Consider the following 15470-nt stretch of genomic DNA (forward strand, 5'->3'; position numbering starts at 1 on the left):
ATCTACAACGTGGAGGGAAAATAGAATGTCAGTAGTTCATAGCATATGTCTCACCCTGCTGGACAGTGGTAACTCCCAGTCCTGGCAGTGTGTGAATTTCTCAGTCATTCTGGGTGCCCAGTTCTGCTATCCGGAAGATTGCCCTTATCTTCCATAGCCTCTTCACAAGTAGGCATTAGGGAGAATCCACCCTTTGAGGGCTGGACAACTTTAGAAGCCCCTTTCTGTTGATGTGGGTTCATGGCCAAAGGGTTGAGCAATCACATGCCTTTTTTTTTTTTTCTCCCAGAGATTTAATTCTGTATGGCTTTGATATCTATCAGTGTACTGAACACTACTGCTTTGCCTCCTTTTCACTTTTAAAGGACATATTGGAACTGTGTTTTTCAGCTGTAGGCCATGAACTATAATTAGTGAGATGGGAATCAATTTATTGGGTTGCCACTAGCAATTAAAAAAGATAGGGGCTTCCCTGGTGGCGCAGTGGTTGAGAATCTGCCTGCCAATGCAGGGGACACGGGTTTGAGCCCTGGTCTGGGAAGATCCCACATGCCACGGAGCAACTGGGCCCGTGAGCCACAATTACTGAGCCTGCGCGTCTGGAGCCTGTGCTCCGCAACAAGAGAGGCCGCGATGCCCACGCACCGCGATGAAGAGTGGTCCCCACTCGCCGCAACTAGAGAAAGCCCTCGCACAGAAACGAACACTCAACACAGTCATAAATTAAAAAAAAAAAAAAATGCAGGCAATGAGGGACATTAAAAAAAAAAAAAGATAAAAGAACAGAAGATAATATATAAGAGTGCATTGCACATAGCAAAGATAAGTGTTGGTTTGTTACATTGTTTTGTTACAAATATATTTGAATGTGTGTACTGGCTTGGAATGCAAAAATATTTGGGTTACTGAAAGGACAGAAGCGCTCATTCTCCACACACTCTTGAAGAAGCCAAATCAACAGATTTATATAACTAAAGTTAGGACCACAGCTAATTCAGACAGAAATGAGGTTTTACAAAAATTGAGTTCACTGGGGTGTTTGTTTCGGTTATCAAAACACATCTTGTAGAGACTTTAACCATCAATGAAATGAGTAATTAGCGCCCTCTTCTGTTCTTCAACAACACTACACATATCTGTTTTAGCCCTTGACACATTATGTGCAGATCTGCCTGTCTTCTTTCACATCCAAGGTATAGTGGGTCCTGTTACTCAAACGATACCTTATAAATTTTGGATCATTCCTGCTCCCTCCACAGCATTTAGCTCAGTTTCTTACTCACTGGGGAACTCTATAAATATTTGTTAAATAAAGGAATCAAATAAGGAATGAAGTGGACCATTACAGCATTGCCTTCTCATTTTGACCAAAACCTATCTTCCCAGTCTAATTTTCCCCTATACCTCTCATGATCCTACACCAAGAAGATTAATTTGCCTTAAATAGTCTGAAAGGACATTTTTTAAGCTTGTCACATTTGAACATGATATTTATTTTGGACAAATCAAGCCCCCTAAGCATATATTTAGTTTAAATATGCAAATAAAACAAAAACTAACATATGGTTTTTAAAATGCAGTTTTCCCTTTCACTGTGTTTGTATGGGAAAACCTAACCACTTGTTGTCTGGTTTAAATAAACAAGTGTTAGTAATAGAGAGTGCATGCCTCATTAGAGTTCCAAATAGAATTTTCCTCATGGTGTAAATTGCCTCGTCCAGCCCCCAGCTTTCAAAGTTTTAGAATTTGTATTGTCTTACCAGTTTCTTTCTATATTTTCTCTCTGCAATACAATTTGCTCATTTGCCTAAATTTTTGTTCAATGTCTATAAAAATGATTGCTGCATTAGATGACTGGTCTGCAATTAGATTAAGAAGATTCATTTTTCTTTTGATTATATTATGGGATTCTGCAGGAATTTCCAATGGTGTGGTACAGGAGGGAGAAACCCAGTATATTCCGTAATGGAAACATGTAATCTCAAAGTTTTAATATTATTTCCTATGCTGTAGGAAGTACTTCAGTTATATGCCTGTCCTGACCCTCAGGCTCTGGCCATCTTGAAAGTTGTAGATATTGGCTCTGTGGGAGGTCTTTTTAGAAACAAAACACACAGAGCTGAGTTGTGAAGCTTTCAGGAGGAAGGAAAAGGGGCTCTGACACTATTGTTTCCTGTAAAATACTTCATTCCCTCCCCCAACCCCCAAGAGAAAAAAACAACGAAATAAGTTGGGAAAAAATAGAAAATGGGAAAAGTTCACTTTAATTAGCATACTTTCTGCCTTTTAAAGTATTCATTCTATGCTGGGAACTGAAACTCTCTTGAGATGTATAACTGGTATATAAGAAAATCTTAGTTGAACTGAAGAACTTAGGCAGCCACAACGCTGCTATTTTACCTTCATCCAGCATTCACAGGATGAATTTCTTTCCCAAGGTATTAAAGTAGGGAACCTAGAATTTAGAATTTGGATATCTAGTCCAAACTCATTCCTGATCTTGACAAACAATTTAACCTATATTTTCTCCTTATTTGTAAGGTGAAAATTGCATTTGCTTGTAATATTTTTGACATTTCCATATAAAAGGGGAAACAATTATAAAGCTTTTTAGAAAAAAGAATATGAATAGCCTATTTAAAAATGGATCATTTAAAAATGTTATTTATTGTCTATCGGTAAAGAGTTTAGCCTTAAATTTTTTTTTCTTTTGTAGGCCAAGTACATTTCAATGTGTAGACTTTGTTAGCATTTTAAAGCTTGAAACAGGTTGCCAATAATAGCAATAAAGATAACTGACATTTTTGAGAGCTCATTTTGTACCAGACACTTTGCTAAGAAGCTTCACATGTACTGGTCTTATTTAGTTTAGTTATTTTGGAGGCATGCATTTCTTCCATTATGAATTTAAGTATTCCAGTGGATTTCCCATAATCCTGAATAGATAAAAGATTGGCAAAGTATTTATAATTGTTGAAACTGGGTAATACATAGACCTTCATTATACTATTCTAGTTTTGTGCATGTATGAAAATTTCCATGATAAAAAGTAAAAAACATAAACCCAAGCAACTCTTCCCAAGATCATCCATTCTGCTTATGTTCCTTTCTCTCCATCTCCATCTCAGCATGACGGTTGGCCACATATGTGGACACATGACTCTCCAGCGGGGGAGGGAAAGATTGGTGGCACTTACACTGGTCTACTTCCCTACCCCCCATCCTTCCTGATGGACTCAGGAAGTTTCTCTTCTCATTTTTCTGTCATACACATATGAATCTGTACAAAAGGTGTTCCTGTCTTTCTTTAGTGGCACATTCAGGAGAGGGCACTGTAGGGAACACCTGCTTTTTTCATCTGCCAGATTCCCTTCCTATCCTCATTTGGGAAGAGCAACCCCCTTACTATGGTGAGCAAATCCTCCCTGACTCCACCAAGTTCTGGTGGGGCTGATACTCATAGTATCCCACCTTCCTGCCTATAGGGGTGGGTATATAATCAGGAACTGGCCACATATATACTCTATTTGTTGCTGACCACATTAATTGACCTAAGGATGGACATGTGACTTGAACCAGGTCAATTAGAATCCCTTTCAATCTTTTCTTTTTTTTATAAATTTATTTATTTATCTATTTATTTTTGGCTGCATTGGGTCTTTGATGTGGCGTGCGGGCTTTTCTCTAGTTGTGGTGAGCGGGGGCTACTCTTTGTTGCAGTGCTCGGGCCTCTCATTGCGGTGGATTCTTTTGTTGGGAGCACAGGCTGTAGGCGGGCGGGCTTCAGTAGTTGTGGCACACGGGCTCAGTAGTTGTGGCGCACGGGCTCAGTAGTTGTGGCGCACGGGCTCAGTAGTTGTGGCGCACGGGCTTAGTTGCTTGGCGTCATGTGGGATCTTCCCGGACCAGGGCTCAAACCCGTGTCTCCTGCGTTGGCAGGCGGATTCTTAACCATTGCGCCACCAGGGAAGCCCCTCTTTCAATCTTATTTACAGATGGTAAAAGCAAGAAGGCCTCTCTTCCCCTGGGATCATTAGCTGAGACGATAGAAGTCTGGAGCTGTCCCTGGTCATGCTCCATCCCCACCAGCCTGTAGAGGACGCTCGTGTGTAGTAGGAGTGAATACGATCAAAATACTGAAAAAAAGCAGAGAGAAAAAGAGTAGGAGCAAAAGTGAGAATGAGTGTGATGGTGACTCTGAATGCCTGGATCCAGTCATTACTGAAGCCCTTATCCTTTCTCCTGTCTTAAGGTAGGAGTCAGCACGTTGCCTTTTTCCCTCAAGCTAGTTTGATTTGGGATTTTTATCTAAGTAAGCCATAAGGACAGCTACTGCTCTGTATTTCAGGAGTACTATCTATATTCCAGCTAAGACTTAAGCAGTGCCTGGTACATGGCAAGTGCTTAAGACATATGTGTTGAAAGAGCAGTAACTCCTCCTTGACAGTTGTTACGCTCTTTGGTCATTCTCTTGATTTCTTGGTGCATTGATTAAAACAGGGATAACATTCATCTCCTTCACTCTCTTGTTTCACGCATATTACTGCTGGCTAAATGTGAGTGTCTCAAATATAGCTATTTTGGCAACTGAAAGCATGATTTTTGTACAGCTAGAAAAAACTATTTCCAACACAGATTTCTAGTGCAGTTTTCTAAGAACTCCTTACGATATGCAGCACAGCGGGCCCACCACGAGGCACATCAATCATCTACCGTGTATCAGGCACCTTTTACAGGATTTTCTGTGATCTTGGTGTCAGTGCACATTCTGTATCAAGGCAGAGGTGATATGTAGGAATCTGGCAGCTATTTAGAAGGGAGGCCAGGCAGTGCTGTGCCAGTATAATTAATGAGAGTCATCGCTCTGGAAGCAAGAGGAGAGGGGGGTTGGGAAGGATGTCTTTCACCAGTCAATGGCATTTAAGAAAAATTGGTGCTTTCATAGCCCTTTTACTGCTGGGAGGAGGTTAAGTCAAAGGAGTGCTATAAAGGGCTTTCTGTAACTCACTGCATGGATGGAGGTCCCTGTGTATGGGGAAGCTGAGAGAATTCAACCCCAGATTTTTCAGCAGGGCTGATTTCAACCTTGAATTGAGCTAGCAGCAGGAGTTCCTTACACTTGGAAATCCTTACTAAAAGATTATAGCTTACGTGACCAAGAGACCAGTCAAAAAACTACTTTATTACCATATAGGACTTTTGTTTTACCTGCCTATAGAAGTGTTAACCTAGGTCCCATTTTCTCCAATTCCCTTGTAACCAGTGAATGCAGAAGGGGGTATTATTTGTTTTGTTTTCCTATTGACTGTTCGGTAACCATGGAAGGGTTTGTGTAACCTAGAGATGCTGTTTACTACCCACTGTCCTACCCACTGTCTAATCCCTTTGTTATTGTTCCTTCTGATTGTCACAAGCAGGGAAAAATGGTTCTGTCCTGCTTCTAAAAACTTAGCAATGAAACAACAACATTTTCTTGGTTTTAGTTAGTAATTTTTCTCTGATTAATGGTGAAAAAAAGACTCAGAGGGAAAAGCTACATTAAAAGATTTATGGATATATACATTAAGACCATGATGAAGTATGATTCACACCAACTTCAGAATGGTTGCCTTTGAGGAGAAAGGGAGGGAGAAGGGCCAGGAGATGGGGTTTTACCTGTATTTGTAACACTTTATTTAAAAAAGAAGGGGTGGGGGAGGGAGAGTATGATATGCATGTTTGCCTTGTTTTTGGTAGTTTTGAAATATTGCATAATTAAAAAAAATTTAAAGTTCTCAAAATTATGGAAATCGATTAAAACTATCAAAATAAAGAATGCACAGCAAACAAGTGCTCTTGTTATGAACTTTGTATGAGTTTATTTCACCATTTGCATCTGCAGTTTTTGATATGAGAAAGACAAACACAGGAGGTTGGGGGGTGGATAACTTCCGTGGCTGTGTGAGGGGGTGTCTTGGTATCTTTCTCTCTCTCTCTCTCTCTTTTTTTTTTTTTTTGGTGGGGGGTGGGGGGACTTCCTACTCACCATGGAGATTACCAGTCAAACAAATCTCCAAAAAGCAATCTAGGGGTAGAAGGGATATCTGTTTAATTTCTTATAAACTGGGGATTTGCAGCTGGGCAAGAAAATTCGGGAAGGTTTCTTTCTATGGAGCCAAAGGACCTTATACATCTTTTCCCAGACTGATTTCTTCCTGGTACCCTGGCAGGAAGAAATCCAAGTGACTATTCTGGTGGCTTTTTCCTTTTTTCTGAAAGTCCAGGATTGCTTTCGGGATAAAGTTTCTTCTTGCCCATGGTGCTTTGCTGTGACATTGTAATTGCCTCTGTTGAATTGAATAATACAAATGGGTTGTTTCTATGGTATCGGCTAAGTGGGATGAAAAGGTGAAACCTTAGATCTTGCGCTGAGAGGTCACGGTGCTACCACCCCTCACACCAACTGTCCGTCAAAGCTGACGGGCAGCCAAGCTCTCCGAGCTCCGGCACTCATTTGTAACTTCCTGAGCAAATTCACGCTTGAAAAAGAAAATGACTTTAGTTTATGTTGCCACTAAGCCCAGAAAATCCCTGCCAACCCCAAGCTGCCAGCTTTTCTAGGACCTTCTTATTGGTGGAGAATTTTAAACTGAAGGTGAGTGAGGAGCAGCGTCTCCCAGTCCCTCCCAGCCAGGCTTTGAACTAACAATAGGGCAGGTTGAATGAAGGCTGATAAATGCAAATCCTGGAATCCCGAAGCCGGATCACACGGCTGCTGCCCGGGCCAGCGGTGGTCAGCGTTCCAACAGGCGCAGCGACCTGGTCACTCATCACGTCAGGACGCTCACTAGACTTCATCGTTTCAGCACCATTTGAGTGCCTACTGTGTGCAAGCTTTCCTCCGCCAGGGCCGTGCTCTCATTCACCGCTTGAGTCCACCTGCCATCAAATTGATCTGATTGAATAATTGGCCTGTTAGCGCTTAGGAGAAGCATCTGGAAGAAGAGATGGGGCGGGAGGGAATAAAAGCAGTGTTAACTACCCTCTCTCTTCCTCAGTCTTAGCTGGACTTGACTCACAACAGATCTCGTTGGTTATAGCAGCATAATAGATGCTATTTTTCTTAGAATGGTACAAAATGCGAGGGGAGAGAAAACGGGCAGTTCGGAATTTAAGATGTAGTTCTGACACTTTTTACTTTGGTACAACCTGCACACAGTCCCTGCGCCCTTCCTCGCCAACTTCATTTCGCCAAACTCCTGTACTTTCCCACCACCGCTCTCCGGAGCACAGCCCCAAACTGAGTGTCAAGGGGGTTTCCCTGGGTTTGGGAACCTTTGAAACTTGAGGAGGAAGAAGAAGAAGAAAAAGACTTCATTCCCAGTGCTTCTGGCCCTTGCCTGCCGGCGAGCCCCGCAAGGAGGTGTAGGCCCAGGGGTCCGGGTCCGGCGCTCGGCCCCCTCCACCCAGCCGGCTGGGCCCAGTGGTGGCGGCGGGAGCTCCAGTCCGCTCTCCCGAGCTCCAGTTCCTGATTTCCGCGGGAGCTGCGGGGCTGGGAGGGAGGGGGCGCCGGCGTGAGCGTGAGCATTTGAATGAGAAAGCAGGTTGTGGCTGCGGCGCCCCACTCTGCCCAGCCCGTCTCGGGGGTTCTGCAGGCCGGTGTGGAGAAGGGCCCTTCTTGGGGGCTCTTCTGCTCCTCGACAAGGTTTTGAAGTTGGAGTCACAGGGGCCAATAACTCATCACGCCAGCACTTTGGAGGTTGCTGCTCTGCCGGCGACTCCGAGGAGTCCTTCATCTCCCGAACACTCAGAAGTTGAGCAGGTCAGTGCTTTGGGGGGGAATGAGGCGGGTGGGGGGGGGGGACGAGAAAGAAAAAGAGGACTGTTACAGCAGTCCCCGTGTGCAAGTGAGCAGGTGGCTCGAGTTCCTCTCGTTGCAGTTCCGGCCGGGACACGCTCTTTAGGACAGTGTGAGTGGTGGTGTGAGTGGGGATCCCCCAAACCCCTGTGCGGAGAACTGGACCTCGGCTGGTCTTGGGGTTCCGTAATTCGGCAGAATGGGTGTGTGAGCCCGCACCAGAATTTCATTCTCGGGTCTCTTGTGGTGGTGAGTGGGGTTTACGCCCCGTGGAGGGTAAAGCATCGCTCGTTGCAGGATGCTTCACCCCCACGCGGGACCCCCGGGACCGGTCTCTGACCGCCGGACGCCGCAAAGAGAGCAGGTCCGCTTTTCCCAGCAAGGGGAGTGCGGTGTCCATTACACTTGGGGTCTCACGGTTCTTCCTGCGCCCGGTGACCCCACTTAGGGCGTTTTCGCAGAAGACCTGGTGCTCTCAGCGCGAGGAGGATTTACTCCATTGCCCCTTCCTGGAATAAACCGGGGGCACCGGAGCGGCGCGGCGCTGAGCGGTAGAGGCAAGTCCCGGCCACACAGCGGCGCGCTCTGCGCCTGCGCGCGGTTCCCATGGCGACCGCACCGCGAGTCCGAGACGCCACCCCGCGTGCCCCCAAGCCCTGTTCCCTGCAGGGTGTCTGCGGCGCCCTCTTTCGCGCTCCCTCAGACTTATCCTTTGTTGTTTGTAACTCGGAATAAGTTTGTGATCTCATTTTGACGTTAGGAATTCAGCATTCAAACAATAACCAGTTAAAATTTAAAAGAGGACTCCTCCCACCTCCCACGGCAATACCACTTTGATCTTAGACGGAAGAGGTGAGGAATTGCATATTAGGGCAGTATTTGAGATTTTTTCCCCCTCTCTTCTAGCCCATGAAAGTGGAGACCAATAAAATATTTTTACTTACTGGTTAAGCAGTTAAAAAAAAAAAAATTGGTCAGGTGTTTGCCCTTGAGCATTAAGGGGACAGACCTGCGCCGCCTTTCCGCAGGTGGAGAGCCGGGCGCGTACAAACTGGCAGCACCTGTGTCTTCCTTTTGGCTTGTTTACGAGAACGAGATGCGTTCCAAAATGGACCAAAGTAAAATGCCAAAGAAAAGAAACAAGGACTTTCCCAGAAGAAGTGATTGCTTTTCCAGTTGCTCCGGTGTTTTGGTCACTTCTGGGTTTAATCTTCAGGGAATGTTCAAGAAGCCTTGATAGGAACCAGTCAGATTCCTCAAGCTTTCTGTTAAGAGATTGAGAGTCGTTTTCCTTTTCTTAAAATTGTAAGTCTTGACAGCTCCATCCCCCTTTAAAAGTTTCATTTGTTTACACACAGGTTAGCATTTGGCAAGGGTACACATCTTAAGGGGCATGTAGAATGAGCTGTAGCTTCCTGTGGATCACTGTTTCTTAGGTTGCATCAATATTTGGCAGCATGATTGGTATACCTAGTTGCTGTTAACTAAACATTGGTTAGAATTAACTGCTAATAAAAGTTTTAAAATGAAGTTACTCTTCCTGGGATAAAGTGTGGCATAAAAATACCTTGGATGAAGTAACACATGAGTACTGTCTTGCAGTATCCTATTTTTAAATAATCTGCCTTCAAGAATAGCAAATGTTTATTAGTGGTAGAAGTTTTCAGACAATATCCTTCCACCATCAGCAAATGAAGTCAACGGTAATATGATTTTTCAGATGATTAGCAAAAAACGTGCTGTTAAAGTTCTCTCTCCCATCGCAGTCATTATAAATGCCGAGACATTATGCAATCCATCTAGCTCAAATGTTTAAAAATGTCCAATTAAATTTTTCTTTTTTTTCATAATTAAAAAAATAGAAAACCTCTTAATTTCCAGGTTCAGATACTTTGTGACCCTATTTGGTGGCTCGTAACTGCCTCCAGTTCCCTGATTCTCAGTGACATGTGTTTCTGCTGGTTCCAGGAGGTATAAACTGCAGTTTAGCAGATCATGGGATAATGAGATTGGGAGTGCTTGGGAGAAGGCTGGGGGGTGGCAGCGATGGGATGAGACAAAGGGAGGGAAGGTTGATGGGCAGAGCCAGGATTTATCGCTGCACCAGATTCTTCATAAAAGCTGTTACAGTCATTGCTTCTGTTTGATAACATTTTCCCACATCATCAACATCAGTTAAACTTATTTTTAGAATCAGTCTTCTAAATATAAGGATAGAATTATAGAAATAGAATATGATAAAGGTGCTTTATGTTAGGGTGCTTTGATGTAATATACTAGGAAAACTGTTACATGCTTTCTACTTAATTTATTCATTTAGTCAACAGATATTTATTGAAAGCTAGTTATATATGATATAGACAAATAAACCTAGATATCTGTCCTCAATGAACTAAGACTCGTGACTTCTGCAATAATTCTAATCCTGTTTCAGGTTTTCAGGGTACAGATACTATCTGGCATTCTTAAGGGGAGCACTTAATTAAGTGCCAAGTAATCAGATGTCTAGATTCAGAAACAAATGCTTAAATTCTGATTTAAAAAACGCTGAAGATTGTTTTTGAGCATTTTAGATAAGAATCTTATATATATGGTAAGAAGCATTGTGTGCACCTATCTTTTTACTTTTTTGTAATGTAGTCTTGGCCCTAAAACCTTCCTTCTTGGCAAGTGCAGCTCTGAGTTTGGGAGCAACAGAGGAATCCTGTAATTCTCAGGTTTCTTAGATGAAGATAAGGTGAGTGATTCAGTAGTCCTTTGTTCTGGCTCCGTGTTTCACGACATAATAAACCTCCTACAGCTCCCTTCTAAGAATAATGTTGGTCTGCATGCTTGAAGGATCATGACTATCATTTCTCTGAGCAGAAAAAAAAAAAAAAAAGAAGAAGGATACAAAATTATGGTAGACGGATAAAAGGAATACAGTAAGGCATTTGAACATTTTAACTTTTGAACTGGAATAATTTCTAGGCATTTTTCATGAGTTCAGACTCTACTGAAATCCATTACAGCAGTGACAAATCTCTGGCATAATATTGACCAAGGTTGACCAACATTTCCTATTGTCACTCCTAGGACATAGAAGGTTAGGGAGATTGTAGCCTCCTTTCCTGCACCACCTCATGAGTCTACTATTATCAGCTCAGAGAAGCTTGCTGAAGATCATCCCCATTTGGTTATTGCTCTCTGTCTTGGAAAATCAGACTCAGCTGTGAATTGTGGCCCAAGTGGTGCAGAACTCATTACTTTGAACAATGCCTCCTCGGCCTGGGAAGCATGTTCTCTTTCCTCACTAGTAGGGGCTTATTCCAGGCCGGCTTTGCTCACAAGGAAAATCATTTAGACACAGTTCAGTGGACACTCACTCACATCTCTTTGACACCCGTGACCATTTTTGTTTAAGGAGAAATCCAGGACTGCTGTGGTAGGGTGTGCCGAATTAGAAGTGCATTTTAAGAAGCCCATGAAGAAGTTTACACAGCTTTGTGTTATTATCCTCAGGGTCTCTGTCTTCCGTGCTTCAAAGTAAAAGAGGACAGGATGAACACAGAGGGACAACTAAGAAAACTTTTATAGCAAAGTTAAAAAAAATTCTCATCAAGTCTGCATTTTAGATGCACTAAACTAAATGCTTGTGCCTCCTGATCATCATGAAATAACAGAGCAGAAAAATACGTCTACTATTTTTATTATATGAATCAGGACACCAGGGCCCAAGGTTGCTAAAGGATTTTCTTAAAGTCATACAGCTAATAAATGAAAGAACCGGGGTGAAAATATTCTGATTTCTAATGATCCTGCTGTTTCTAGGAAATCTAGGGAGGACAGATAGGAAATCCTTGCTCTAGACTTTGGGTATTTGTAACCATATGAACTTGCTGTAGTTGTAGTTATAAAATGGTCAAACACCAGCAATGTTTTATGACTTAATCTAATTTCACTGCGTGGAATTGACAGTGGGCACCTTCTGATATTTGGTTATAACCACGTGTATGTCATGAGAATGTATATGGTTCACGTGCATAAACGCCAAAGAGAGATTTTTCAGCATGTATTTTGGCCTGAGGAATTCTGCCATGATTTATTCCAACCATGTGCCTGGGCATTTATTTTAGGTCACTTTAAAATACATAAAAAGATGCAGGATCTTTATTACTAGTGAGACCTGGAGATTAGTTTCTTGCCCAAGACCTAAGTGAGTATGGAATAGTCTTGGAATTTGAACCCAGGTCTGTCTGCCTACGTGCTCTACTACATCATATTGCCACTCAGAAAAGCAAGGCTTAATTTATGAAAAATACTGAGTTTTCATTTCAAACTCACCATGCCAATCAAAATAGACATTTAGAGGTTTTTCTGATTAGCTTTTTGGTGAGTGGAGAAGCTGCATTCCCTCTATGGAGTTTAGGAGGTTATAAATTCAGGCCTGGTTCCAGAAAAACATTCAAGACTGTTTATAAACTGTGTTGGCTATTTGTTTAGAAGTGAGTGGTGTTTAGATTCTCTTCTGCAGATGCTTTTTCACATCAAAGTGGCCCACTTATCACTTTGAGATTGTGTTGTCAAATTGTGCTGGGTCTAAGAGGACCCCTTATGATTTTAATGTGTTATTTTCTGGCATCCCAAGACTTAGATGTTGATTTTTATCTCGCATAAACTTTACTGCTGGATAGAATCAGTTGGTGTCTTTCTGTAATGCTTTTCAAATTGGAGACCTGAATCAACTTGCACAGTTGCTGAAAATTTCTAAACTTAGGCTAGAATCTGGAGTTTTGGTGCTTCTAAAACCACTCTGGTTGTGGTGTTGAGACTGTACTAAGCTGGTTTCAGATTTGCAGTATTTTTGAGTGGGTTTACCCATGAATAAACTGAGGCTCAGGAATGTCCACACTCACAGAGCTGAAATGGGACTTGAACCTTGACATTGCCAGCAGACACCTGGTCTACTGACCTTATTAGTACACCACACCTTAAAAGCACACCTCTATCCTGGGCCTTCTTTTCTCCCTATGTCTCTGACTCCAGGGGAAAAGAAAAGGTGGACGGTTTCAGAAGATTGGATGCCAGCCTCGCTTGAGGCAACGCATAGGACCCTGGAGCGCTCTGAGTTTCCTTATTCATGAGTTTTTCTGTGTCTTATCCTACTATCAGCCTCTTTTCTCTGTGGCTCGGTCTTCTGAATTTAGCAAGGGACTTGAGAACCTGTCCAACCATTCAGGTGCCCATGCCTTAGCTTTAAATTGCCACTGGAAGGCGGAAAGATCTAGTTTGGTGCTATCGCATGTGAGTTACTGATTAACCGATTTAAGGCAATTATGGTTTCTCTTAGATCTGCCTTCACTTCCTTGTTGCTAGTCCACCAGAACCAAACATTTGAATTCAGCTTCCTACTTCCCTCTTCTCTCCCTCTTCAATTTAACTGAAGGAGCCGCTGGATCTTGGAACAGGTCCCTGTGGAGTGCTAGCGGAACCTCTGGTGGGAACTTTGAAGACCTGTATGTTTTTTTTCAGGTGTCAGAATCCTGGACCAGGAGTTAAGTGAGTTGATTTGCTGTGTAATTGTATGTTATTTAGTTCTCTAGACCTCCTATTTCTTTTTGCCAAGCAACTCTTTCTTAACTTTGAGTGACATGGGATTGAAAAGAAATTTTTTTAAAAAAAGATTTCTTTATAAAAAAAGGAGTTAGGGGGCTTCCCTCGTGGCACAGTGGTTGAGAGTCTGCCTGCCAATGCAGGGGACATGGGTTCGAGCCCTGGTCTGGGAAGATCCCACATGCCGCAGAGCAGCTGGGCCCGTGGGCCACAACTACTGAGCCTGCAAGTCTGGAGCCTGTGCTCCGCAACAAGAGAGGACTCGATAGTGAGAGGCCCGCGCACGGCGATGAAGAGTGGCCCCCACTTGCCACAACTAGAGAAAGCCCTCGCATAGAAACGAAGTACCAACACAGCCAAAATAATTAATTAATTAATTAATTAATTAAAAAAAAAAACAAAACTGGTACTGTATTTAAAAAAAAAAAAAGCCACACAGTGTGATAACATTTATGTAAAAAAAAAGGAGTTAGGATTATGAAAAGATCCTTTGATTTTTTTTTTTTAAATAAATTTGTTTATTTATTTATTTATTTATGGCTGTGTTGGGTCTTCGTTTCTGTGCAAGGGCTTTCTCTAGTTGCAGTGAGCGGGGGCTACTCTTCATCGTGGTGCGCGGGCCTCTCTTGTTGTGGAGCACAGGCTCCAGACGCACAGGCTCAGTAGTTGTGGCTCACGGGCCCAGTTGCTCCGCAGCATGTGGGATCTTCCCAGACCAGGGCTTGAACCCGTGTCCCCTGCATTGGCAGGCAGATTCTCAACCACTGCGCCACCAGGGAAGCCCAAAAGATCCTTTGATTTTTATTTCAATGTAAAGACTGTTGGTTCCATACAACCATTTGTGTAAAACAGAAAGGGAGGGTTGAGAAAAGAAGGGAGGATTTTCTTCCATGCATATAGAATATTTCTTGAAGGACACACTAGAAACTAATAATGTTAGTTGCGAGACAGATACCAGAGGTAAACTCTTCATTATATACCTTTTTATGCCTTTAGAATTTGAAACTTAATAAGTAAAATTAAAGTAAGAAAAACAATACTTGGGTTTCAATAATGAAGAAATAAGTAACCACCTCCCGGGTCCTAAGTGGTAGAAGTAGGAAACTGGGAAGTGATTTCAAAGAAAAGAAATTCTCTTTTTTACTATCTTTTTAAGTCTCAAATTTCACGTTTGGTAATTTTTTTTTTTTTTTTTTGGTATTTAGTCATTTTTCAATGTTTTTTAACACTGGGTTTCAATAACAGGGCTTGGGGAGGTTTGTTTTGAATTTTCATGGTTTTCTTCCCTCTCATAGAGCATCAGGTATTGGCTACCCCCAGACTCAGTGGGCCAATGGGAATCAGACCTGTCCCACTCCTGAGTCACTAAACCTGTCTTATGCTGGCAGTGTGTTTATGGAGTGAAGCCCAGAAAGCCCCCCACACCCTGCCCCATTTTTTTCCCCATAGAGGAATCCCTATAATGTGATGATTTTATTTTGCTGAGCAGTGTCTGAATGTGAATGTCAGAGGAATCTTTTCTTCTCAAATTGAACAAGAAAAAAAAAAAAGCTTGTGTACAAATGTTTTATTGTGAACCACAGCTTTTCTTGTTTGAAATAGGTTGTGAATTGGAAGTAGTTTTCTGTTTACTGGGTAAATCATTAAAATACAGTCTTGGAAGAGAGTGAACACAAACTGTGTACCAACTTCTTTTTCACTTGTCAAAAGAGAAATGTGAAATCTATTATTTAGTGTCCAGTTTCAATCAAAAGCAAAAACTCAAGTCAGGGTCAGCTCTCAGCACTTTCTTGAAAATTTCTCATCTCAAATTTGGTGAAGTAAATAAAACATTCTTTCCTCACAGAATTATTCTTATTACTCTGTAACTTTTGCTAGAAAAGCATAACTGAATAGATCATACATTCTCATGTGTAAAATTTTTTTTTTTAAAGCTAAAAGGGCATTTAGTGAAAATTCTCTCACCTCTGTCCTTCAGCCGTCCAGTTCTTTAATAGACCAATAGTGTTATTAGTTTCTTATGTATTTTTTCAAAGATATA

The 15470-nt window shown here is 42.3% G+C and overlaps 1 protein-coding gene across 4 annotated transcripts in view; it reads left to right on the forward strand.

Annotated features, from left to right (window-relative positions):
• Positions 1-7015: 7015 nt before the first annotated feature.
• The window catches only part of PLCH1 (phospholipase C eta 1), a 225755-nt gene continuing 217300 nt past the window's right edge, over positions 7016-15470 (forward strand). For 3 of the 4 annotated variants that reach the window (XM_082394321.1, XM_082394314.1, XM_082394317.1), the window contains exon 1: positions 7016-7801. The gene's annotated coding sequence lies outside the window, so the exon portion shown is untranslated. Of the gene's footprint in view, positions 7802-9863; positions 13376-15470 lie in introns of those variants that run through there. The other variant, XM_082394315.1, reaches the window with a different exon arrangement.

This window comes from Balaenoptera borealis (assembly GCF_965194805.1).
Source record: "Balaenoptera borealis genome assembly, chromosome: 5".
In the NCBI taxonomy this organism is placed as follows: Eukaryota; Metazoa; Chordata; class Mammalia; order Artiodactyla; family Balaenopteridae; genus Balaenoptera; species Balaenoptera borealis.